This window comes from Girardinichthys multiradiatus, chromosome 7 (genome assembly GCF_021462225.1).
Source record: "Girardinichthys multiradiatus isolate DD_20200921_A chromosome 7, DD_fGirMul_XY1, whole genome shotgun sequence".
NCBI lineage: Eukaryota > Metazoa > Chordata > Actinopteri > Cyprinodontiformes > Goodeidae > Girardinichthys > Girardinichthys multiradiatus.
Window position 1 is genome coordinate 12,400,539 of NC_061800.1, and position 26,221 is coordinate 12,426,759.

A 26,221-nucleotide genomic window follows, 5' to 3' on the forward strand; every position below is an offset into this window, starting at 1 on the left:
TCATCTGGGACATTTGTTCCCCAAATGGGGTCATGTGGTTTAACATCTATTTCCCTTTTTGATCTCCTATGTGGTATAACTATAGTCTGCTTACTAAATACCACAGTGTGATCTGATGTGAAAACTGGGGCACATACACCATACCAGCTGAGTGGAAGTACATAATAAGCATTATTACCACATAACCATGCCACCCCTTCTATCCAGTATGTGCCGTTTCCGGGATTATTCCTGTAAGTGTAGAAGTAGTTACATTGCGTAGTATTCCCTACAAAATGAGTATGATTCCCTGTAATATTTTGTCTTATGCAGTGTCGATTGTTTCCGGGGTCTGTTACATGTGCTTTGAATGGTTCTGATTTCCCTGTAATGTTGAGAGGTTGCCATTGTTTTCTGTCGCAAGAGCAGTTTTCTGGGTCACAACTGTAATTTAATCTCTGGTTACTGAAAGATTGGTCTGGCATAAGAAATCACTTTTTATTTGTATATCCTATCAGGTCCATTGATATGGCGCAACTTGTCTCGGTGAGGTTCATAGCTTTGACATATATGGTGGGGCCTTGGGAGTGCACGGGCATTATGGAACACACATAACAATCAGTTTTATTTTGAGTTTTAGCTGTGTCATACACATAACGGTACCAGTAGTTTTGCAGAAATGGGTGTGTGTCATGTCCTTCTGTCAGTGGTCTGAGATGGGTCCCGTCTGATGTCCATCTCTTCTGGTTCGGTATCACCTCCTGTGGATCCTGCTTTAGATAGAGAAAGAGTCCTGCTACCAGAATTAAGCTCAGGCTTATCAGTCCTGTCCACATGTTACAAAGAGCCATTTTATAATTGGGCGCAGATCAGCTGTTTTCTTCACTGGTTTGAGACGCTGGGCCATATGGGTCCTCCAACTCCTTTGAACCCGGACTTCCTCTGCTACCCCGTCGGTTGGTTTGGCTCCTGTAACGGCAAAACTGGCTTACAGTGGCTTTTATGGATCCAGGAAGGCCTCTCTGCTATTTTCAGAGCTGTGGGCGTTGTCAGGAGCACTTGAAACGGCCGTTTCCACCGAGGAGTGCTCCAATCCTTCCGGTGGAGTATCTTAATCAGGACCAGGTCTCCAGGCCTCAGGTCATTCTGTGGGATAGGAACAGAGATTATCGGCAGACCAGTGGACATTTGTTCTTCTTTTGTCTGCAACATTTTATTCATCCACTCAGCTAATGAAGTTTCCTGTTGTGCTTTCTCTATTTCATTCATGTCAGAGGGCAGAGAAAACGGTCTGCCATGTACTATTTCTTTGAGAATACAAATTCACATCAGCAACTTGGTGCCACGTGATCTCAGGCTCAGAACACAGTGGGTGGAGCCATACAATGATGTATAGTAGGTGGCAAATGGAGTAAGACCAGTTTGATTTGGAGTTATTCTCATCCATACTTTAACCAGGGATAGGCATTCGGGCCATGGCCTCCCTGTTTCTTCCATTGTTTTCCTTAATCTTTAACTGAAACCCTAATACATTAGAACTTAGTTCTATTAATTTATTTACAAAATGAGTTCCATTATCTGACCTTATAATCTGTGGGATACCATATGTGGGGAAAAAATGTGTCACTAGGTTAATCTATTACAACTAGGCAATATTTCTTCCCCCGTGTTTGCAACAAATTATGCATGATCTGCAAAAATTCTTTGCATAATCAGAAAAATTTATAGTGCAGCATTAATGCTTTACCAGATGTGACATATTCCCCCCTTGACACGTGGGTCTTCCCAATGTGTCACTGTAGCCGCTGTGTTGTATACATTTTTTGGGAGGATTGGTTTATCTTCTATCTGATAGATGTCATCGTTTTTCTGTGCTCCTCTCTTTAGCCAGGCCTTTATTTCTGTCTTGGGTGCTGACTGTTGGGCGTCTTTCAGCACGTCTGTGTCTATAAATAGCAGATCTGACATTTTCTCTTTAATAGGTTGAAATGAGTTAGTTCTGTCCCTGATGATGTTTTAAAACCTCTATTTTGTCAAATCTTAGCATGGTGATGTACTGATCTGAAAACGTATTGGCTGTCTGTGTATATAGTAAGTATTTGTCCCTCATGTAGTTCACATGCTCTTACTACAGCATATAATTCTGCTGTTTGGGCTGAGCATGTATTGGGTAGAAATTTAGCTTCTATTATTCTGTCGATGGTTGTTACTGCATAACCAACTCTTTTCTTTCCATATTCATCTTTAGATGCTGAGCCATCTACAAACACAACACATGAATCTGGTATAAGGGTTTGAGAAATGTCTTGTCTGGGTTTTGTGTCTTCTTCAACTTTTGCTTTATAAGAATGTGGTTTTCCATCTTCTGCAGTAGGTATTAGAGTACTTGGATTTAAAGGGCACATCTTTTTAGAGTTATGTTTGGCTGTAATAATAATAGCGATGTCAGTGTGATATGCCTTGCATGTAGCGTCAGGTGCTTCTCTTAATATTCCTGACTTCAACATATCTTGTATTACTGGCTTAGTACCTTCTTCAGCTTCTGGCTTTAAGGGGTATTGGCGGACTGATAGCCTTTTTTCAGATATTAGTTTAACCTTGTATGGTGGGAATCCCTTTATAAGCCCTACATCAGTGATTCATGATTGGGACCACAGTTCAGGTGGGACAGCAGCTAGGGCAGGATGCATGTTGCTCTCTTTGCTCTCAGCTAAGCCCTGTATTTGTCCCTCTGCCTCATCTAAATGTGTCCTTGGATGGACTTTTGCTGTCCACGCCAGAGTGAGCTTCCAGATTCCTGTATTAGGATCTAACTTTGACAGTGCTGTTCCTGCAGAGGTTTAAAGCCTCTGTTTTTCCAAATTCTTATTATTCTTTTTTATCATAATCCAACAGAATGAAAAGTGCATTATAAATTACATTTATTAGTATTAATACAAACTTGGTCCTCATATCAATAGCACAGCACCATTAGCACAGCTGCAGCAAATAGGGAATCTTTAGCTTGAACAACGGTACGAGCTGTGTGGTGAAAGGTTGTGAGCAGTGCTTACACAAGCGTGATTGACACTGCTAAGGGATTTGTCCTGGCACTGATTGACCAGGAGCGGTATATCTGCGAATGGCAGTAGGATCACTGGGAGGAACCAGAGGAGCTTAACTTGTTCACAGATTATCTGTCTCATACTGTCAGGACATAGTGACAATTTTAACAAATAATACAAAAATACATTTTTACAAACGTTACCTACTGTAGCTTTAAATAAAAGAATCCCAATACATGATTCAGCCCACACATGATTCTGTGTTTTTTTGGTGCATTGTTGTTTTTGCATCAAATATAACCTTTGGTCAAAATTTTTAAACCTAGGTTTCATTAGACCGTAACACATTTTCCTCTATGCTTTTGGAAGATTTCCAATGTGTATTTGCTAAATTACAGACATATGAAGAATGAATGTTATCAGGTACTTTTAGAGGACTGGAAGAAGACAAAAATTTTGCATAAGTGGGGTGTTAAAGGAAGTAGCTCTGGAAAGCCAGTGTGATCCTGCAGTGGCTTTAGGTGAGTTCCAATAACAGGATTCTGCAGCACAGAGAAACAGATCAGTATCTTAAACTAACACAACAATCTTTTGTTGTTATTATTATGAATATATTATTTAATATTTGATATTAATATTTTAATATTTTATTAAATAATAATTCGGTCTGTTAAGATGGTGGTATTAGGACAGTAGTGAAAGGGGTGAGCCATGCTCTGACATTACTAAACAGCAAAACTCTGCACACACATGGAATAAATTCACACAATTTCTTAAATTACAAGAATTTACTTACAAAAATAAGTCAACTCAAAGTCAAACATATTTCAATCAACAAACTCTTTACTATACTAGAACAATCCAACTAAAACTACCAAGCAGAATGAAAGAATACTGAAGACGAACACTATGTACAATATGAACACGTGAATCAAAGATGGTTAAAAACCATGACCAATAAAATGATGCAACATTACCATTCAATGTTATTTATGTTTGAGAACCAAGGATTATCTTAAGGAATCTGGAAATTAAGTTAAGTTAGTCTTGGAACTAACTTAGGCAATAATTGGTATACCTTCAAATAACCATTCACAATGCAATATAAGATAAAACATTATTTTAATAAAATAATATTTGAAAAAATTATTTGCTGAATAAAACCAACATTCTGGATGACTTATTCTCAATGGTGTTTAATTAGCTGTCTTTATTTAGTACAATACAAATTAAAGAAATATTACTAAGGACATATTAAAATAGTATTTAAGGAAATATTATTTTAAATGAAAAATAAACCTTCCTGGATAAATGATTCTTAACTTGGTGACGATAAAGCCCGTGGGCTCATAAGATGACAGTCATAAGTCACATAGTCACATGTTACCTTAGTGGTTGAAGCTAAGAAAAGACAGCCTATAGCTCTTTAAATTCGAACGTGTATCTAAAAATACCATCAATAAAAGGCTCAAATTACATAAGCACTGAAGGCGCGTTATGGCCAATCTGTGTTTAAAAACCACCTTTTAAATAAAGTTTGTCTTAATTTTAAAAACACAACACAGAACACATTGTTAGCTGAGCCGCTAGTCTGCTAGCACTCAGCCTAGTTTACTCAACACAAACAGAAAAAACCAAACGTCATTAAACTAACATTATTTAGATTATTTCATTCTAAACTAATTTTCTCTGCCCAAACATTACCTCTTACGTGAATAGTGCTGAGGAAAAGGTTTCCGGGCGACGAGATGAGGGAAGCAAAGCTTTCCCAGTCATCCACATGTGGACTAAAAGGGACTAGTATTGCAGCTAATCTCAGTAGCTGTAAGGGGTCGGCTGTTTAGCTGGCCTGGCCAAACCGTACAACAAAGGCACGTTGCGGCAAGTTTAGTGGGGGTAGCTCTCGCTACCTGGACATACATGCAGGAAGGCTCGTGATGCTGTGGTCACGATGCCTTCTTCTTTAGGCTGTGGGGAAAAATCCACTTGGGCTAGGGCTGCTTCTGGAGGCCTCAGAAGAAAAGTCAAGCCACACTTGTCTTATTACACCTTTTATATAAATGAATGCTGGATACATGAAAAGCAAAATCATTACTTACCTTTTTTGCATAAGATTGGCGTGATCGTAGTTACTTTTGGATCCAAGGCTTCACTTGAAGTAGAACCCTTACTCCCCCATGAGTTTCAAGGCTTTCAGCTGACACGTCATCTGGTCCCTCCATTAGCTGCTGTCTGCAGCCAGAATGAGGCCGAGCAGAGGGGGGAAAGGTGTCTTTGGGTCAAAGACACCAGCTCTGACTCCTCCTCTTCCTTGGCCGAGCTGGAAGTAGGTTAATGCAATTTATTTTGAAAGTTCCAGGAAAGTTCATACTGGCCTTTAATGTTGTAATCCATGTTTACTTCATGTTCATCCATGCCTAGGGTTCCAACATTTTAGTATGATATTTTCTACTTTTGGCAACAGCTTATAATATTGCTTTTTCACAGTATTTGCCATATTTTGTCATGAAGGACTCAAATGCAGAGCAGAATTAAGATTAAGAACACTGTTAAAATTAAAAAGGAAAGAACTTACAAAAATGGTCTTTGCACAAGAATAAACTGACACAAAGCTCAGGAAGGGAACCAGACATGGAAAGGCAGAGGCAGATAAACGGCCATGGTAACAAAAGGATCCAGTGAAGAACAGTGCATATACACTCACCGGCCACTTTATTAGGTACACCTTTCCAACTGGTCATTAACGCACATTTCTAGTCAGCCAATCACATGGCAGCAACTCAATGCATTTAGGCATGTAGACATGGTCAAGACGATCTGCTGCAGTTCAAACCGAGCATCAGAATGGGGAAGAAAGGTGATTTAAATGACTTTGAACGCGGCATGGTTGTTGGTGCCAGATGGGCTGGTCTGAGTATTTCAGAAACTGCTGATCTACTGGGATTTTCACGCACTACCATCTCTAGGGTTTACAGAGAATGGTCAGAAAAAGAGAAAATATCTAGTGAGTGCCAGTTCTGTGGGCGCAAATGCCTTGTTGATGCCAGAGGTCAGAGGAGAATGGCCAGATTCGTTCGAGCTGATAGAAAGGCAACAGTAACTCAAATAACCATTCATTACAACCAAGGCATGCAGAAGAGCATCTTTGAATGCACAACACATCGAACCTTGAGGCAGATGGGCAACGGCAGCAGAAGACCACACCGAGTGCCACTCCTGTCAGTTAAGAACAGGAAACTCAGGCTACACCAAAATTGGACAACAGAAGGTTGGAAAAAACGTTGCCTGGTCTGATGAGTCTCGATTTCTGCTGCGACATTCAGATGGTATGGTCAGAATTTGGCGTCAACAACATGAAAGCATGGATACATCCATCTTGAGCATCGTGTCTCAACGCCACAACCTACCTGAGTATTGTTGCTGGCCATGTCCATCCCTTTATGACCATAGTGCACCCATCTTCTGATGGTTACTTCCAGCAGGATAACACACCATGTCATAAAGCACGAATTATCTCAGACTGGTTTCTTGAACATGACAATGAGTTCACTGTACTCAAATGGCCTCCACAGTCACCACATCTCAATCCAATAGAGCACCTTTGGGATGTGGTGGAACGGGAGATTCGCTTCATGGATGTGCAGCCGACAAATCTGCAGCATCTGTGTGATGCTATCATGTCAATATGGACCAAACTCTCTGAGGAATGTTTTCAGTACCTTGTTGAATCTATGCCACGAAGGATTAAGGCAGTTCTGAAGGCAAAAGGGGGTCCAACCTGGTACTAGCAAGGTGTACCTAATTAAGTGGCCGGTGAATGTATATACTGAGGCAGGGCAGAAAGACGACCAATGAGCAGGGGAGCTAATCAAGGAAATGTGAGGCAGCTGGGGCAGAAGGAAAGCACAGCAGGTGAAAGAGATAGAGTGTTGGGGTTCCGGGGATTTCTGTCCTGTTAGTTATCATTAACCATTCAGTCATTTGGTGGAGCCAAGGACCTTGGTGAGGAGGGCACAGGTGTTTCCCATCGGTAATCTTCTCTGGAGCTTTAAAAGGGAGATGCAGCCTGCACTTTTTCGCCTGAGTGTTTGCCTTAAGTAGTAACTAGTCTGGCCCTCCTGAGAATTACTCTTGTTGTGATCTTCCTAGAAGTTGAAGCTTTCTTGTACTCACCTCCTGTGTGATCCTCCTAGGTTCCCGGCATCTTGCTTTCTGGCCCTGGAAGAGGACCCCGGTTCCGATCCAGTCCTCTGGCTGACTCTGCGGATCCACAAAGGCTGGCTGCCCTCCAAGCTCCGGAACTTCCGAACACCAGCAAACGAACCTACCCACTCTCCAACGTGAGTCGAACGAACACCGCACTCAATTCCACTAACCATTTCTTGGTTTAAGGACCTCTGTGACGTAACGGAGAACTTACCACATCCATTCGGAGAGATCCTCCTGCCCCGTTCCCTCCTCTGGCGGATTCCTAAGTCTTCACTCTGTAAGCAAACAACTCCATTAATTAATCCTCACTATTTTCAGGAAGGCAACCAAACTCACCACTCTCTCTTCCTGTGCAACTAATCCCCGCCACTTTCAAGCCCAGATCCAGACCACCTGTTTTTGTGTCAAAATAAACTAACTTAAGAACTGTTTCACATTCTCCTGAGTCTTTCTGCATGTGGGTCAGAGCCATTAACGTTAAGATGACATAGAGACTGAATAACAGAGAGCTGAACTGGCACACAAAGAGATAAACAATCAAGGGGAAAAGATACAGAGATGGAACAGAATTATTTCTAAATATACAGAGAACAGAATGTAAGAATAAACCATAAAGTAATCAAGCACAATAACACCATGACTATTGAACCAGCTTTTGGTTCCTTTGGCAGTGTGGGCAGGAGCTAAGTCCTGCTGAAATATGAAATCAGCTTCTCAATGAAGACTGTCAGCAGATGGAAGCAAGAAGCGCTCTAAAAGTTCCTAGTAATAGCTGTGTTGACTGTGGACTTCAAAAAACCCAGTGGACCAACACCAGAAGATGACATGGTACCTCAAATTATTACTGACTATGGAAACGTTACACTGGACTTCAAGCAACATGGATTCTGTGCCTCTCTACCCTTGCTCTAGATTTTGCGATCTTGATTTCCAAATGAAAGGCAAAATTTACTTTCATTTGATAAGAGGACTTTGGATCACTGGGCAACAGTTCAGTTCTTTTTCTCTTTAGCCCAGGTAAGACAGTTCTAATGTTGTCTCTGGTTCAGAATAGGATTTCGTGTGTGTAGTGACTTCTGACAGACTGACTCAACCCTCAATTAGCTTCACTGAATTCTGGAATGGATTTTGCTTGACAAACTGCTGGTGCACCTTTTCCTACCACAGTTTTTTTTTCCATTCAACTTCCTATGAATATGCTTAGATACAGCACTCTGAACAACCTTTTTTGGCTTACCCTCCTTGTGGAGGGTATTAGTGTGTCTTCTGGACATCTGTCCAGTCAGCAGTATACTTCATGGCTACTGACCCAGACTGAGAGACCATTTAGAGCAGGGGTGTCCAAACTTTTTGTGACATGGGCCAAAATTGTCAAATAGGAAGAACACGCGGGCCAAAACATGTTATAATTTTAAAAACTAAAATCACTAAAACTTGTAGATTTTTTTTTACCTGCTCAACAATAAACTAAACATGCAATGTTTTATTTAAACAAATAAAGTGATGAGAACCATTAAACTAAAGGGATGTGTAAATTACTGTAGATCTAAAGCATAAAAAGGTTTTTGCGTGTTTTGCTTATTAAAAGAAAGGCATCCAGTTTGCTAATTTAAGCTCAATTAAAAAAAAAAAAAAAAAAAAAAAAATCCATTTAGTCTATTCTCAGCAATAAGAACAGAAATTGTGTCACTCTGTTTTAACAAGGCTTTCTGTATTAAATTAATAAATGAAAAGCAGATCTGGGTTCACCAAAACTGCTTCTTAGTAAAAGTCACTGCATAGATGGGGTCCTATGTAATTTAAAGCATGACTGTTAAAAGACACATACCTAGTGTTTTTCCTAACATTTTCCATTGTATAAAAGACTTAAACAGGGATAATTTTGTCCTCATTAAAATCAGAATCAGAATCAGCTTTATTGCCAAGTTCGTACATGCAAACAAGGAATTTGACTCCGGTACACTTTGCTCTTTTGTTCTGTTTTTGCATTACAGAATATACAAATTTACAATGTACAATATACACATATATAATGAAAAGGTGCATTTGCAACATCTGTATGCTGTTGTTTGGTACTCTATTGAATGTTCAACAGAGAAACAGCCTGGGGGAAGAAACTGTCTCTGTGGCGGCTGGTTTTAGTAAACAGTGCTCTGTAGCGGCGGCCTGAAGGTAAAACTCTGAACAGTTTATGTGCAGGGTGTGTGGGGTCTGCAGAGATTTTAGCCTGGTCTCCATCTGCATCAACCATGTTTGCTGGCAAGCCAAATCTGTATCATTCCTGGATTGCAGTCAGGGGCCACATTTTGGACACCCCTGATTTAGAGGCTCAGGAAACCTTTGTGGGTGGTTTTAGCTAATTAGGGTGTGAAACCATGAGTTTCCAAAATTTGACCTACTCACAATATTCACATTTGTTGAGACAACATTTTGGGTTTTCATAATCTAAGCATAATCTAAGCATTACTCATTAAAATGACAAAAAATAAAGGGTAGTAATGAATCAATATCTGTCATGTTTCTTTGGTGTTTGCGTCCGTCTTTCAGCATCTATTGATTGTTGTTCTTGCTTACGGATATTCCTACATAGCATTTAGGTCTGTCCCAGTTCTGGCCCACAAATCAAACTTACACTCGGCTCAGATACCACAAAAATTAACGGCCCTTTGGTGGCCCAGATATGATTTGCCAGAGGTGACCCACTGTCAGAGTTAGACACACTGATAAACTCAGAGAAGGTATGCAATGAAGACACAAGGGAGTCAAAGTTATCTTTGGTTGGCCAGGGAGAGACAGTCCATGCTCTCAGAGGAGCTGCCCTGTGTCACAGCCTTTTATTAAAGTAAGAAAAAATAACACTCATGTTATGGCATTGTGGGTGTGGCTACACACAGTTTCACAAATACAAGTCCTACTGAATAAAACTGGTTCTGTCCAGATACTGATACAGCCCACACGTCCACATCTGGCATTCAAGGACACGGAGATTGGCTGGGGTGCGAACAGACTGCTTCCCAAACTCCTCTGCACACACACAAGTTCCTGCTCAGTCTGCATAGCAACCACCCAAATGCAACTCTAAGACAAGATAAGAATTCTGTTAATAGTTTATAATAGTACTTCAAAGATAAATGTGAAAAGCATTCAAACCACCTCTAACAAAGTTCACCAACCTACAGGTCCTTCTCAAAATATTAGCATATTGTGATAAAGTTCATTATTTTCCATAATGTCATGATGAAAATTTAACATTCATATATTTTAGATTCATTGCACACTAACTGAAATATTTCAGGTCTTTTATTGCCTTAATACGGATGATTTTGGCATACAGCTCATGAAAACCCAAAATTCCTATCTCACAAAATTAGCATATCATTAAAAGGGTCTCTAAACGAGCTATGAACCTAATCATCTGAATCAATGAGTTAACTCTAAACACCTGCAAAAGATTCCTGAGGCCTTTAAAACTCCCAGCCTGGTTCATCACTCAAAACCCCAATCATGGGTAAGACTGCCGACCTGACTGCTGTCCAGAAGGCCACTATTGACACCCTCAAGCAAGAGGGTAAGACACAGAAAGAAATTTCTGAACGAATAGGTTGTTCCCAGAGTGCTGTATCAAGGCACCTCAGTGGGAAGTCTGTGGGAAGTAAAAAGTGTGGCAGAAAACGCTGCACAACGAGAAGAGGTGACCGGACCCTGAGGAAGATTGTGGAGAAGGGCCGATTCCAGACCTTGGGGGACCTGCGGAAGCAGTGGACTGAGTCTGGAGTAGAAACATCCAGAGCCACCGTGCACAGGCGTGGGCAGGAAATGGGCTACAGGTTCCGCAATCCCCAGGTCAAGCCACTTTTGAACAAGAAACAGCGGCAGAAGCGCCTGACCTGGGCTTCAGAGAAGCAGCACTGGACTGTTGCTCAGTGGTCCAAAGTACTTTTTTCGGATGAAAGCAAATTCTGCATGTCATTCAGAAATCAAGGTGCCAGAGTCTGGAGGAAGACTGGGGAGAAGGAAATGCCAAAATGCCAGAAGTCCAGTGTCAAGTACCCACAGTCAGTGATGGTCTGGGGTGCCGTGTCAGCTGCTGGTGTTGGTCCACTGTGTTTTATCAAGGGCAGGGTCAATGCAGCTAGCTATCAGGAGATTTTGGAGCACTTCATGCTTCCATCTGCTGAAAAGCTTTATGGAGATGAAGATTTCATTTTTCAGCATGACCTGGCACCTGCTCACAGTGCCAAAACCACTGGTAAATGGTTTACTGACCATGGTATCACTGTGCTCAATTGGCCTGCCAACTCTCCTGACCTGAACCCCATAGAGAATCTGTGGGATATTGTGAAGAGAACGTTGAGAGACTCAAGACCTAACACTCTGGATGAGCTAAAGGCCGCTATCGAAGCATCCCGGGCCTCCATAAGACCTCAGCAGTGCCACAGGCTGATTGCCTCCATGCCACGCCGCATTGAAGCAGTCATTTCTGCAAAAGGTTTTCCGACCAAGTATTGAGTGCATAACTGTACATGATTATTTGAAGGTTGATGTTTTTTGTATTAAAAACACTTTTCTTTTATTGGTCGGATGAAATATGCTAAGTTTGTGAGATAGGAATTTTGGGTTTTCATGAGCTGTATACCAAAATCATCCGTATTAAGACAATAAAAGACCTGAAATATTTCAGTTAGTGTGCAATGAATCTAAAATATATGAATGTTAAATTTTCATCATGACATTATGGAAAATAATGAACTTTATCACAATATGCTAATATTTTGAGAAGGACCTGTAAATAAATGGAAATGTCTTTTAATGGTAAATCATAAGGATAAAGAATGTTTTTAAACTAAGCAATGATAATTCATGTACAAATCTTCCAACAACCACGTATGGGCTAGCTGTGGACACACTAGTGAACCTGCGTTGGCCCAGAACAGTTTCTGCCCTTGCCCCAGATTTCAGCCTGATACCCACCTTAATAAAGCCATGTAAAGCCATGATCTATGTTAAAATCCCACAACAGTGATACAGTTACTGTATACAAATATTTATTTTTGAATTTAATAATCAAATAAATTTGCTGGTATTAAAACTACTCAGGAACCTCAAACAGTGTTACAAATGCCACAATAACAGTACAGATACTTACTTTGAATTGAAAAATTAAATATAACAAAGCAAACAAATTGCTGCTATTGACAATATTCAAGAACCTCAAACAGTATATGCTATTCACCATGCTCCAGCCTGCCCGCCTGCATTCTGGGCCCAACTCTAAGAACCACACATGACAATATCTGAGTTTTAATTTCTGAAATGAGTAATAAAAAAATATAGAAATTCTTCACGATATTCTAATCAAAATGATCAAAACTAAAAAGGGCTGCAAAATAGGAGCGGGCACATGCAGCTGAATAAGTGTGAGTCAGCATGCATGTTGAGCATATATGTTTTATTAGCCATTTCCAAAAGAGAGATGGGATCAAGAGATGAGTGTATGCTAGTGTAGGATGTAATCAAAGCCAGATTCTACAATCCATCAGGGCTTGGTCGATCAGTAAATGCCTGACATTAGACCGAAACTTTCTGCCGAGTCCACCGCAGCAGAGACCCAGTCATTAGTCAGCCTGACAGCGTTCATCTCTTCCCTGTGAAGTGGAAGACAAAGGAGGTTTCTTTGGTTTGAAACCCTTCTTTCTTTCTCTCCCCCTTTGCTCTCCCAGTCTGCCAACTAAAGAAATTAGAAGGCACACAGACAAACTCAATTTAGAAGATGGTGTACTAGTTTCCCCTGCAGTTTAATTCTTTGAGACGGCATTGATCCCACAGTAAGATGCTTCTCCGTTTCAGTCATCTTTTCCATCATTTAAATATCATGACCAATATGTGTCATTTTTCACTGGGACAGCCACCTCATTGCATCGCACAGAGAAAAAAATCCCCGGAGAAATGAAGTTGTGCTTTATATTATAGGAGCAACAAAAATAACTAAATCCTTAAAGTATGAAACACAGATATATCACAATTTCACTGTTTTTCAAAGCAGATAATCCGTTTTAAAACGCTATTTTCTGACAGAAAGGGTTTTAAGTCCACCCCCCCCCCCCCCCCCCACCCCCCACCCCCCCCACCCATCCCCCACTCCCAAACCCAGTGTGTAAACTTATATATGGATGATGACATGATATATTTAACTGTATCATCTGGAAGTTTGTCATTGTCCATCGCTGTAACGCAAAACACATTGTTTTCTGCATCCCTTACAATGATCTTTCTCAATCAGCAACAATGGTCTCTGTTGGAAACCCTTTTTACTCCAGGATTATGAAGAAGTTGAAATCTTGGATTTAAGTGAAGAAACAACTCAAATTGGAGGAAAGAAGACACACAGTCCATGCCACAGCGTTGATCAATACACCTCCAGCTAACATCCAGACGACAGTGATATGAAGCCAAAAATAGGTCATATCTATTGTATATTTGAAACTGAAAAAAATGTGTTTCAGGTCATTGACTAGGTCCTGCCTTGTAGCTCTGGGCTGACCCCTCACCTTCCTGATCATTGATGCTCCACGAGGTGAGATCTTGCATGGAGCCCCAGACCGAGGGAGATTCACCGTCATCTTGAATTTCCTTATAATTGTGTTAACAGTTGTTGGCTTCTCACCAAGCTGCTTGGCTATTTTCCTGTAACCCATCCCAGCCTTGAGAAGGTCTACTATTTTGTCTTCACACAGCTCTCTGGTCTTGGCCATGGTGGAGAGGTTGGAGTTTGTTTGAGTCAGTGTGTGGACAGGTGTGTTCTTCTTCTTCTTCTTGTTGGTTTTATTGGCGGTTGGCAACAAACGTTTAGTAGCATTACCGCCACTTACTGGTATGGAGTGTGGTTCGTGTCGGTCTATCTATTTATATATATATATTTAATTCTACAAATTCAATAAATAAATATATCTTACCTATATGTATATATACAAATAGACATACTTACACATTACATTGTATTCTACCCTTCTATATCCTCCATACTTTCACAATTTTATCTACTATAATCAAATTCTATGAAATAATTTTGTTTTCTTTAAAAAACGAATCACTATTTGTATATGTTTACTCCCTAAATTCTTCCTCAAACTATCTAATAAATTAACCTTTTCCTTAATACCTTCAAACTCTCTTCTCATATATCTTCTTTCTCTTTCATATTTATGACATTCTAATATAACATGTTCTATTGTTTCATATTTTCCACAGTAATCACATTTACCAGTATCATGCTTTTGAATTTTAAAAAGTGTATAATTAAGTCCTGTATGCCCAAATCTCAACCTTGTTATCACTCTTTCCTCCTTTCTATTTCGTCTTCCATTTCTTCTTTCTCCTACTATCTTCTGAATTTTATAAAACCATCTTCCTGTTTTTCCTTCATCCCACCTTTTTTGCCATTTTTCCATCAGCTTTCCTTGAACAATACTCTTTCCCTCAGATTTACTTGTTTTAACTATAAAACTAATAGGATTTTGAATTATCCTCTTTGCTATTTTATCTGCCCTCTCGTTTCCTTCTACTCCAATATGTGCTGGAACCCACACAAATATAACTATCAAGCCCATTTTTTGTATTCTGTATAATGTATGAAATATTTCTAATAAAATGTCCATCCTACTATCTGATTGATTATATTTTAAACTTAATAATGCAGAGCTTGAATCTGAGCAAATGACTGTTTTTAATGGTTTTATGTCTTCTACCCATTGTAAAGCTAATAATATAGCCAATATTTCTCCTGTGTATACTGATAAGCCGTCTGTAATTCGTTTTCCTATTTTTAGATTGAATTCTGGTACTACAAAAGCTATTCCTACTTTTCTATGTATTTTTGATGCATCTGTATATATTTGAATATATCTACAATAATTATTTAAATGTATCTGTACTGAATAACTATCTACTATGGAAGATTTATCTTGCTTCTTTTCCATTATTGACATATCTACTGTTGCTTCTGGTAGAATCCATGGTGGTATAATTGATATTGGTGATGTTTGACTAATTTTTAAATCAATCATTTTAAATTATTTTACTTTATTTTCAATTGTCCATCCAAAACTCTTAATTTCTTTATTTTCTTTTTCCCAACATGGATTTACAATTTCCCAAATTGGATGATCCAAGTTATTACCTTGTAAATTTAACCAATAATTTATTTCTAGTTTTATTCTTCTTAACTCTAATGGCATTTCTCCCATTTCTATTTCTATTGCTGCTGTTGGTGTAGTTTTAAATGTTCCAGTACATAATCTTAATGCCTGATGTTGGATAATATCTAATTTAACCAGATGTGTTTTAGCTGCTGAACCATAAACTATACAACCAAAGTCTATGTTAGATCTCATCATTCCTGTGTAAATCTGTTTTAGTGATTTCCTATCTGCTCCCCAGCCACTGCCAGCCAAGCATCTCATAATATTTAAAATTTTCTTACATTTATCAACAACTTTTTGAATATGTATATTCCATTTTAGTTTTTCATCAAACCATAATCCTAAAAATTTTATATACTTTACTTGCTCTAATTCTTGGTTATATAATTTTTATTTTATTTCCTTGTTTATTTGTTTCTGATTAAATATCATTACTTTGGTTTTTTCAACTGAAAACTTAAATCCCCATTGTAACGCCCATTTCTCTATTTCAATAATAACCTCTTGTAATTTCTTTACAATGAAATCTACATTTTTTCCTCTTTTCCAAACAGCTCCATCATCTGCAAAAAGTGAACATCCCATTACTTTTCCAATATCTTTAAATACATCATTTATCATAATTGAAAACAATAACGGACTTATAATACTCCCCTGTGGAGTTCCATTTTCTACTATATATTTTCCTGAGATCACTTCCCCAATTCTAACTTGTATTTTCCTATTTGTTAAAAAGTCTTTGATCCATTTAAATATTTTCCCTTTAATGCCCAGTATTTGTAATTTAATTAATAATCCTTCCACCCACATCATATCATATGCTTTTTCTATATCAAAAAATACTGCCACTACACTTTCTTTATTTACCTGTGCTCTTCTAATTCCATGCTCTAAGCAAAGCATTGGATCATTAGTACTCCTCCCTTTTCTGAAACCACTTTGATACTTTGACATATATCCTTTATTATTTAAATAATAAACTGGTCTACTATTAATCATTTTTTCCATTATTTTACATAGATTTGATGTTAAGGCTATTGGTCTATAATTTGATTTATCTTTTCCTGGTTTAGCTATTGGTACTATAATTGATTCCTTCCAGCTCAGTGGTAATTTTCCCTCCTCCCATATTTTATTTTTATTATATAATTGTAATATTATATCTTTCGATTTTCCACCAAGTTGCCTTATCATTCTGTACCAAATTTGATCTTTACCTGGTGCTGTATTTTTTGTCTTCCTAAGTGCGTAATTTAATTCAGCTTTTGTAAATTCAACATTTAACAGATTATTTGTTTCTTCAATACTCTGTAATATATCTTTATATATAAGTTTTGTATTTTCTCTTCCTTTTCTGCCCTCTTCACTAATATTATTTGAACTGTTAATTTTACTAAATATTCTTGCCAATATTTCAACTTTATCTTTATCTTTTACTATATTTATATTATTTATTTTTAAAATAGGATATTCAAACTCTCTCTTTATGCTATTCATTCTTTTAATTATTTTCCAAATTTTTTCTATTTTTGTTTCTTTCCCTATTGTGCTACAGCAATTTCTCCAATATTCTCTTTTTACCTTCTTAATAGTTCTCCTTACTATTGCTTGCTTTCTTTTATAATCAATTAAATTCTTATAAATTGGATTTCCTTTTAGTACCTTAAATGCTTTATTTCTTAACTTTATTGCTTCTTTACATTCATTTGTCCACCATGGTACCATTTTCTTATTACTTTTACACCCTGCTTTCTTTATAGAATTATCTGCTGCTTCCATGATTACCTTACAAATTTTTAAATTTACATCATTTATATCCATTCTCATATCTACTTTCTCTAAGTTTATTTGACTCAAGTATCTAAATTTAGTCCAGTCTGCCTTATTAAAATTTCGTTTTTTATTGACATTTATATTCTTATTATTTAAAGTTAATCCTACTCTTATTGTAATGGGATAATGATCACTACCTATTGTTGATTTTTTATCAATGCACCACTCACAACTACTAGCTAAACCATTTGAAACCATTGTTAAATCAATAACTGATTCCATCCCTGTTCTTACATTGATTCTTGTTCCCCTCCCATCATTAATACATACTAGATTTTTTATTTCCATTAATTCTTCTATAACTTGTCCATTTTTATCATTACATCATGTCCATCATTATCATTACATTACTTCCTTACTTCACATCCTCCATACGTAATTCTATGTTGCCCTCCACAGTTACAACATTTTTCTTGTACTTCTTCTTTACATTCTTCAAACTTGTGATCTTCACCACATTTTGGACATCTCTGCTTCCCTTTACAAACTGCTGCTATGTGTCCATACCTTTGACATTTGAAACAACGAAGTGGTGGAGGGATATAAGGTCTAACCTGAAAGCTGAGATAACCTATTTTGATGTTTTGTGGCAACTCTTTTTCGTCAAATTCAATGAAGATTGACATACTTCCTACTTTTTCTCCATTTATTGTTTTTGACAATCTCTTCAAGTTATTCACTTTTGCACCAATAATACTTCTCTTAATTTTATCAAGATCTTCATCTAGAGGGATCCCATAAATCACTCCTCTAATTTTTTTATTTTCTCCCATGATTTTTTTCTCCAACACCGTTTTCTTGCAGATATTATCCACCTTTAAAGCCTTGTTCTTTTGTTCTTCATTTTTACAAACTACCAATAAGTTTCCATCTCTCAAAATCTTTACCATTTCAACATCTCCAATTTTCTTTTTTATCTCTCTTGACACCACAATGGGGCTGATGTTATCCTGTTCTTCCTCGTTCTTAAGTTTCAATATTATTTTAAATTCCTCCCTCATAACTTTCCTCCTAACTATCCTTTCTTCTTCTGAACTGCTTCCTTCCAATTCTCGCTTGCTACCTTGGATATCACCAATTCCCTTTCCTTCATCTATTTTATTTCTTCCACGTCCTTTCCCTCTTCCTCTCCCAGCTGGCGTCCACCCTTCAAAATCCATGTCTTCCTCATTTCCTGTCTCCATTTCCAACCGAACCATTCACATACCAGTTTATGCCCAAATCCACCTTTTCCGAATCCGATATATTTCTATTTTTGTTTTTCCCGCGCCGCACCAAAACCGTTCTTCTTCGACGTAGTCTCACCACCGACAACCTTCGACAGGTGTGTTTTATACAGATAACGAGTTAAAACAGGTGCAGTTAATACAGGTAATGAGTGGAGAACAGGAGGGCTGCTTCAAGAAGAACTAACAAGCCTGAGAAAGCCGGGATTCTTACTGGTTGTTAGGTGATCAAATACTTATGTCATGCAATAAAATGCTAATTAATTACTTAAAAATCACACATGATTTTCTGGATTTTTATTTTAGATTCCATCACTCACTGTTGAAGAGTACCTATGATAAAAATGAAAGACTTCTACATGCTTTGCAAATGGGAAAACCTGCTAAATCTGCAGTGTATCAAATGGTTGATCTCCCCAACTGTAAAATTTTAAACCATATTGACGTCTGTAGTTGTAGCATGACAAAAAGTGAATCAATTCAAGGTGTTTGAAAACTTTTGCAAGGCACTATAAATAAAATCTTTACCTACACTAAAGCCAGAGAAGAAAATCTTAGCTAATTAATGATTTTCATCATTAACGGACAGAAAGTAAATCCAGATCTACTTATTTGAACTTCTTACTTTGTTATTTTTTTCCGTTTTTCTATAAGTGACCTGTGTCCCCTTGAACTTGATGACTGATTAAGAGTTACCACACTAAATAAACTGCTCAAACATGCTCAAATATTAAGTCAACCAACATGTGCACATAAATATGTGTGAATTATTTTGCTCAAGTGTGCATATGTTCTCAGCTGGCACTAAGACCAGCCAAAACATTATAACACCTAATTTACTCTCATTTAAATGCAGGAAGGTGTGAAACTGAGGTCAATGGTATTTCCTTCACACACAGATGTGAAACACTCCGTGTGCAGTTTCAGTTGTACTCACACAAATTAATAGACAAACGTTCACTTTATAAAGCTAACGTTTGCTAAGTTCACTTGTACTACCATTTTTTGGGCTGTCTCACAATACCTGCAGTCCGATCTGAACAATGTGGCTCAGGCAATTCTTTAGGGATCCCAGGTGAATTTGAAAGCATGACAAATCTTTGTTCATTAGCTCTCCTCTTCTGGCAGTATTTTCTCGTTCAGCTGTTAGCGCATTTGATACCTCATAACTTAGTAAATAAATACGTCTATATAATTAAGAAACGTCTGCTTAAGATAAACTGCTGTTAAATTACAGTAAAAATTGGATTATGTAAAGATTTATACCATAACCATTATATTCAACACCACTTGAAGATTTACACACAGGCAATATTTTTTATCTTATTACTTTTTTATGTTTAATAAATTAATTACACTGCTTAATTTGATTTGATTTATTTATTTAAATAGCATTGAAATTTAATTACCAGGCTCTAGTGAATCCTTAGACATAAAATAAAACACCTGATGTTAGAGGAAAAGTGAGGTACCCTGTCCAGATGCGGTGGAACACTGTAAATTGAACCACTTCTTTCTGATACACATGCTAGGGGCGCATCGTTAGCAACATGTACTTCAAAGATGTGATAGTAGTTGATGATCTACAAACTCCTAATGAATTAAATGTGAATAACATATGTTTTTAGATGCACCAACATACATGGTAAGATATGAAACACTGTGCCATTAGCTTGAGAAACTGCATGGGTAAATGTCCTCCTATTTCAACATTAGATTGTGTGACACTTGTAGCTGTCTACAATTAACAAGAATAATGTATCCTTCTTCTGAGACACTCCTGTACTGATGGTACCTTCATACCTTATGGATGAGGGTAGTTAAAAAACTGTGTTTTTGTGCAATAAGTCTAGTACCTACTGTCAGTTATTGCTTTTTTTTAAAGAAAATATCTGACAGATTAAAATAATTGACCATTTTAGAAAGAGACTAACACAAAATCTGCAATATATGAACCATTATCAGACTGAATAGTATTGTACTGAGTTTTAAAGAAATATATAATTTCAGTAAAGAATTAAACAGTTTGGGTTTGATCAGACCAGAAATTCAAAGTTTTAAACTAAAACTGACTCTCTGATCTCCCTGCTGTGAATTGCGCACAATTCACCTGCTATCTCCTAACTGGAAATGACAATAAGTAATAGACATCTTGTTTGGGGTGAATCTGGCTGATAACCTTTGTTAAATAAAGTTTTTGTTGCTATTTTTATTTTCAAAAATGACTCGTGATGCCCCCAGGCACAATAGTGCCCTGGGTGGTGGGTTATAACACTGAAAATAAAAATTGCCACTGGTCTCCTGTAAATAGCAATTATGTTAAAACAAGAAAAAATCCAGTCAGGATTGAAAGGTTGCAGATTACTAAACAGGTGCTGTTTTAGACAATCATCACATCCTGGAGAAACATCTGAGATTTGCACCTATAAGATAGCTAATTTAAAACAGAATAATAGCGCCACATTTGTAAATGTTAGAATGCTAAAAGCTTTAGTGAATTTATTACAACTGAAGTAAAATAATACCTCACTGATTGGCAGGTAAATTCAAAGCTTTCCAACCAGAACTATTCAATCATGTGCAATTTTATGTTCCACCATAAATGACTGTGTGTGCATACCCTAAGGAAGAGATGGGTTTAGTGACAGCACATATGTATGCATATGCTTTAATGCATATGTATGGGTGTGTTCACATATGTAATAGATGTGTAATATCTGTTACCAGGCCTCATCACTGCTGTCAGCACGTCCGACCTCTAGCGTGTGTGATGGTGGCTTGTTTTACATACAGCTGGAACCTACTGCTGTCTCCCCGACCGAACGAGCTCATTTTCCTTCACATCCAGCCTGCACGCTTACTGAGGCAAACCGAAATGCTGCCGTGATTTTGAAGGCAGCTATGTTGTGAATCATGTTGGATCTGTCAGTTTGCTGGAGTGTGGGTGAGTGTATATGTAAAGTATCTGGATGTGCCTGTTGGAGGCTAATATCTCCCCATGCTACAAGTAAATTGTTTTAGTGGTAGGTGAGACTGACTCTTAAAGACTGCATCATAAAAATTGCAAAAAAGCCTGTTGAATGGTTGCACATAGATGGTTTATTTACATGTATGTCTTATTATTGTTATCTGCCATTTTTCATTGTAATGCTATATCCATATGTCCCTAAGTGTCTACACTGTTTTATATGTTTCTTTGTGATGTGCCGCTCTTAAACTGCAGTGAAGGAAGAAAGATTTGAAGACCACCCTATTGTTTTAAAGCTGTGTGTAAAGAGCAAAAAGGGCCTCGGTCAGACCTACACCACACAGAGGCAGGGCTGATCCTAATAGTGAAGTTCAACGTGACAAGAGCAGTTGCATAAAACAGAAAAGATAAAAGTTTCCTCAAGCTTTAAAAAATATAAATAATAATAACATTTTTAAATTATGAAAATTAAAACAAAATAAATTACAAAAACAACATAAAAATTGTAATCCTTTCCTTTTATTTCAAATTTCTCCCTTATAAATTTAGCCCCCACCTCCCCTCCAACCACACATTGATATATGGATAACATTTTTTATGCATGAGTTTAGGAGAGGAAAGGACAAGTTTTTATTATTTATGGATTAACAAATTAAAAGTGTCGCTTTTTGAATGTCAGTTGCTCATTCCTGTCCCCATCCTCCAATGATGAGCAGGATCACATTTTTTAGGTGAAACCTTAGGACAGTTAAATGTTTTGAAATCATGGGCAGAGGTTAACAAATCACCAGCTAATTTATGTATTTAGATAGTTAAAAGCATAAATCTAATGACTATCAGACCCTTGCTGTTTTTTTAAATCCCAAAGAGGATGAAATTTGTATTTTCCTGCCCTAAATTTCAAATTCCTCCATAGAAAAAAAAATGTAATGACCCCTGAATTCTGTTATGCATTGAGGTTTATGTGTGCCAAAGATTATTTAAGTTTTCATCTGGCCACACCAAACAATATTTTAACATTAGTTTATTCCAAATTGGTCCTGAGATTTACAAAATTTGTAAGTGCACAGTGATGTTTGTATCTTGCTCTCTACCAAGTAAACTCACAATGTATCTCATCAGACTGTTTTTTGTTAATTATTTATTTCGACAGCACATTCTGTTGTATTTTTATATTTTCTTATTTTTGGTTTTGAAATGTTAGTATGTTTTACATTAAACTCATTCACATATTTTCCAAATAATCTCGCATAAAAGAAGATAGCCAGGGCCAGCATGTTAAAATGTCAGAGAGGTGTTTCTTTGTGATTCCATGAGAAAATCAAAAAAATCGCTGATTAATGGCAGCAAACAAAGGCATGAAAAGACCTCTGATTGCCCTGAAATGAGATACCAATATTATGACAAAAGATCTTTTGTTAGGCAAATTAGTGCTCATAAAGGAAAGATTTTATTAAAAGGTGCTGCTCAGCTCTAAAATTGTATTTATTCAGCTAGCAAGTTTTTTCATTTGTCACTTTTCTTTCTAACCACAAACAGTCCTCTTCAATCCAAAGCTAATTTCATAATCATCTTTTTCTTTTCATGTTTTCCTGCCAAATATTCTTAAAGCAATGACAGCAAAGCCTCCACCTCAAGTCTGAGTTCATAAAGTGAAAATTTAAATGGTGATTTATCCATTAAGAACAAGGATGTTCAGAGAGCTAGGAGACCTAGCAAACCAGCACTAAATGAAGGGCCTTTAAAGCTCTGTGGGAATCTGCCTGTTATTCATCACAGTAACAAATGAAGTGTTTTGATTTAAATATTCTCAAAACGCAAATATTCTGGCAGCATTCAGGTAAAACATTTCTTCTTCTGCAGAATTGTAACTCAGATGCCCACACGCATTTTCTTTAAATAAAAACATTACACAGAGTGAAGGTCTCACTTTTCCCCTAATAATCAGATTGTTCCTTATTTGTGAGTTCAAAACTACAGTTCATCAATGTATCTGTCAAAATATTATCATGAGGACACAGTTTGTTACGCCACCTAAACTTTCATAGTCTGTCCACATGGCAGTTTCTCAGGACATGTCATTTGGCTGTAAAAAGTCTCTTCAAACGGATGCTACATATTTGGTGAACAGAGGAAAGCTGAAGTCAAATGTTTTCTCCTTCAGTTCATTTGACACAGACATGGAGAAAAAGGCTGCTGCTGCCACTTCTTAACCAATGAAAAAAAGTTTTTACTTACCCAACAAACTTTATGCTAACAAATACACCTGCAGTCGCTTCATGGTCTGGCTGTTTACTCCCTGCCCAAGCTACTGGTCATAGTCATGGTACGAAGCCTGTAGCATGCACAAAAAGATGACTCAACATATTTCAATTGAAGAAGTCTATTTTGTCAAAGAACCAGTTGTTATCCGTCACAGAGAGTGACAGGCTTTAAGACAGCATGGTTGTCACTGTCATATAATGTCATAATCTATAATTGTTAAGGCCTTCCTGTTTTATTGTTCTTTTTTTTTTGCCATCGAGTAAGTTCTTACAATCTCCTGTTGACCTGAGTGTCCTGGATGTTCACTTTGCAGCTGTTTGTTTCAGTGCAGTTTTTAAAATTTCTTACTTTTGTAAAATATTCTACATTGGAAATTAATTTTTAGCCTGCAGTGGAAAAGAAAATGCATTTTATTTGCTATAAAAAAATATGTGTAATATTTAAAAAAATATTTTCATAAACAAATTTTGAGATTTTGAGATGCTATGAATGTTTTATTATTTAACTGTGCAACATTTTCATGGCTGCATGCATAAAGTTTGATAGTAAAAGATATCCTTAACAAAGAACCTGTTTAATTTTTTGTCCTGTTTTATGTACATGACTCAAAAAGCTCTTTATCTTTCAGAAAAGTACATCTGAGTCATTTTGTTTTACTCAAATGTAAATTGTCAGAAGTTGACAAAGCCATTACATCATCATCTAGACTTTCCCAAATTATTTAAAGGTATAGTAATGTTTGTGTATGGAACCTCTGACTTCAAAAAAAGTTTTAAAATTTCCCCCAAAAGATCTACTTCTTGTCATTCTAGCATTAGCAAAAATAAACAGGAAACAGGAATAGTTCAGTCTTAAATTATTTAACTTTCTCTGTTCTAGCCAATTTTGTTAGACATGCTTATAGCTAAAATAAATCCCGTATATAACAGGGATTTATGTGGCAAATTCTAGAAAGAAATGCCATTATTAAAAAAGAGAGTCCTAATGAGTCTCACAATTTCAGTCTCATTTTTTTCTTACAACTAAAATGGGACACTATTGGAATGAGAATAGATCGGTAATGAAATACAGTTCATGTGAGTAATGCACATTTGGCAAGATTTAAACCAATAGCTAAGACAAGGTTGCAAATGTTATGTGATTATATCTTTTTTATGTTAACTACTGCATCATGTCATCATCAGCATTTGCCTGTTTATTTTATTTTAGTCAGTCAGTCAGTCATTTCCTACCGCTTATTCCACAGTGGGTCACGGGAGAGCTGGTGCCTATCTCCAGCAATCTATGGGCGAGAGGCAGGATACACCCTGGACAGGTCGCCAGTCCATCTTTATTTTATTTTATTCTTTTTTAAATGTTTACAGGTAACATGATACAGCTCCTGTTGGAATTTAACTCAGAATGCTTGTAGTCTTGATTTAATTCTGTTTTAATCTATGTAAACTATAGAACTAGCTCTTGTTGAGAGTAAATGTAAACTGGCTATTAGTCTTTCTTTTATTCAGTCAGCATTTTCAATCAGTTTTTACTGTAAGCCATTGCATTAAGCATTTCTACAGGGATGCGGAACATTGTCACATGTTAAGTGTAAATCACCTTGAATGGGGCTCTCATAGTGTTAAAATGAAAAGTGATGACCATCTCACATGATCCCAAATGTAAACAACCGCCCTGCATCCTGCTAATGAGTTTCTCTGCTGCATGTCTCCAGTCTCAACATTCTTCTGCTGAGTTTATTCAGCTGCCTCCAGCATTGAGGGATTCACACCAACAGCTATCTGGAGGTGGGCTGACAAGCCTCTGCTTATTGTCTGTAATGGCAGCTCCCCCACCCACTCACATAAATCAGAAATGTATTTCCAGCCCCCTCCTCTTTTCAGTTCACAAAACAACTCACAGTCACATCATCTATTTTCCTAAATAATACCACTGAGCTGTCATGAAAAGCAATGATTAATTCCTTCCAATGAGTCACAGTATTAGTTATTTGCGGTAAGTGCTCAAAATTTTATTTTAATTAAAAGAGGGGGAAATGGGCAGCCAATTGTCTATAATATTTTTGCAAGCCCTTATTGCCTCAGATGACAAGAAGATGAGGAGTGAAGGACATGTCACAGTAAAATCCGAACACTCACAGTCTGAGTACATTTTTCCATTTTCCCAGCTGAGTTGGAAAGAAACTCTGGTGGTCAAGTTAGTTCTGGCAAACTGACCAGGGGATTTAAACACCACTATAAATCGGTGAGTAGCAAACACAGCAGGACTGCTCTGAGACTAGACAAGGTTTTTTATTAGCACAGCCAGAAGACAAATCATCCTCAGATTTTACTTTATTTTCCCTGCAGAGATCACTAATAGCCATCTCAATGCATCTTGTAATAAATAAAAAAAATAAGAAATATGAAAATAAATTTTTTTTTTAAATTATCTTCTCATGTTATTTGCACAAACCGTTTCCCCGTGTTGGCTATATTCTAGATTTTTGTGTTAAGATTTATT

The 26,221-nt window shown here is 37.3% G+C and overlaps 1 long non-coding RNA gene across 2 annotated transcripts in view; it reads right to left on the reverse strand.

The window, feature by feature from the left end:
* Positions 1 to 4,437: 4,437 nt before the first annotated feature.
* The window catches only part of LOC124871900, a 50,848-nt gene continuing 29,064 nt past the window's right edge, over positions 4,438 to 26,221 (reverse strand). The window contains exons 2-4 of one of the 2 annotated variants that reach the window (XR_007039150.1): positions 7,444 to 7,507; positions 7,197 to 7,354; positions 4,438 to 5,343 (exon numbers count right to left, since the gene is read on the reverse strand). This is a non-coding gene — a long non-coding RNA (uncharacterized LOC124871900). Of the gene's footprint in view, positions 5,344 to 7,196; positions 7,508 to 26,221 lie in introns of both variants that reach the window. The other variant, XR_007039149.1, reaches the window with a different exon arrangement.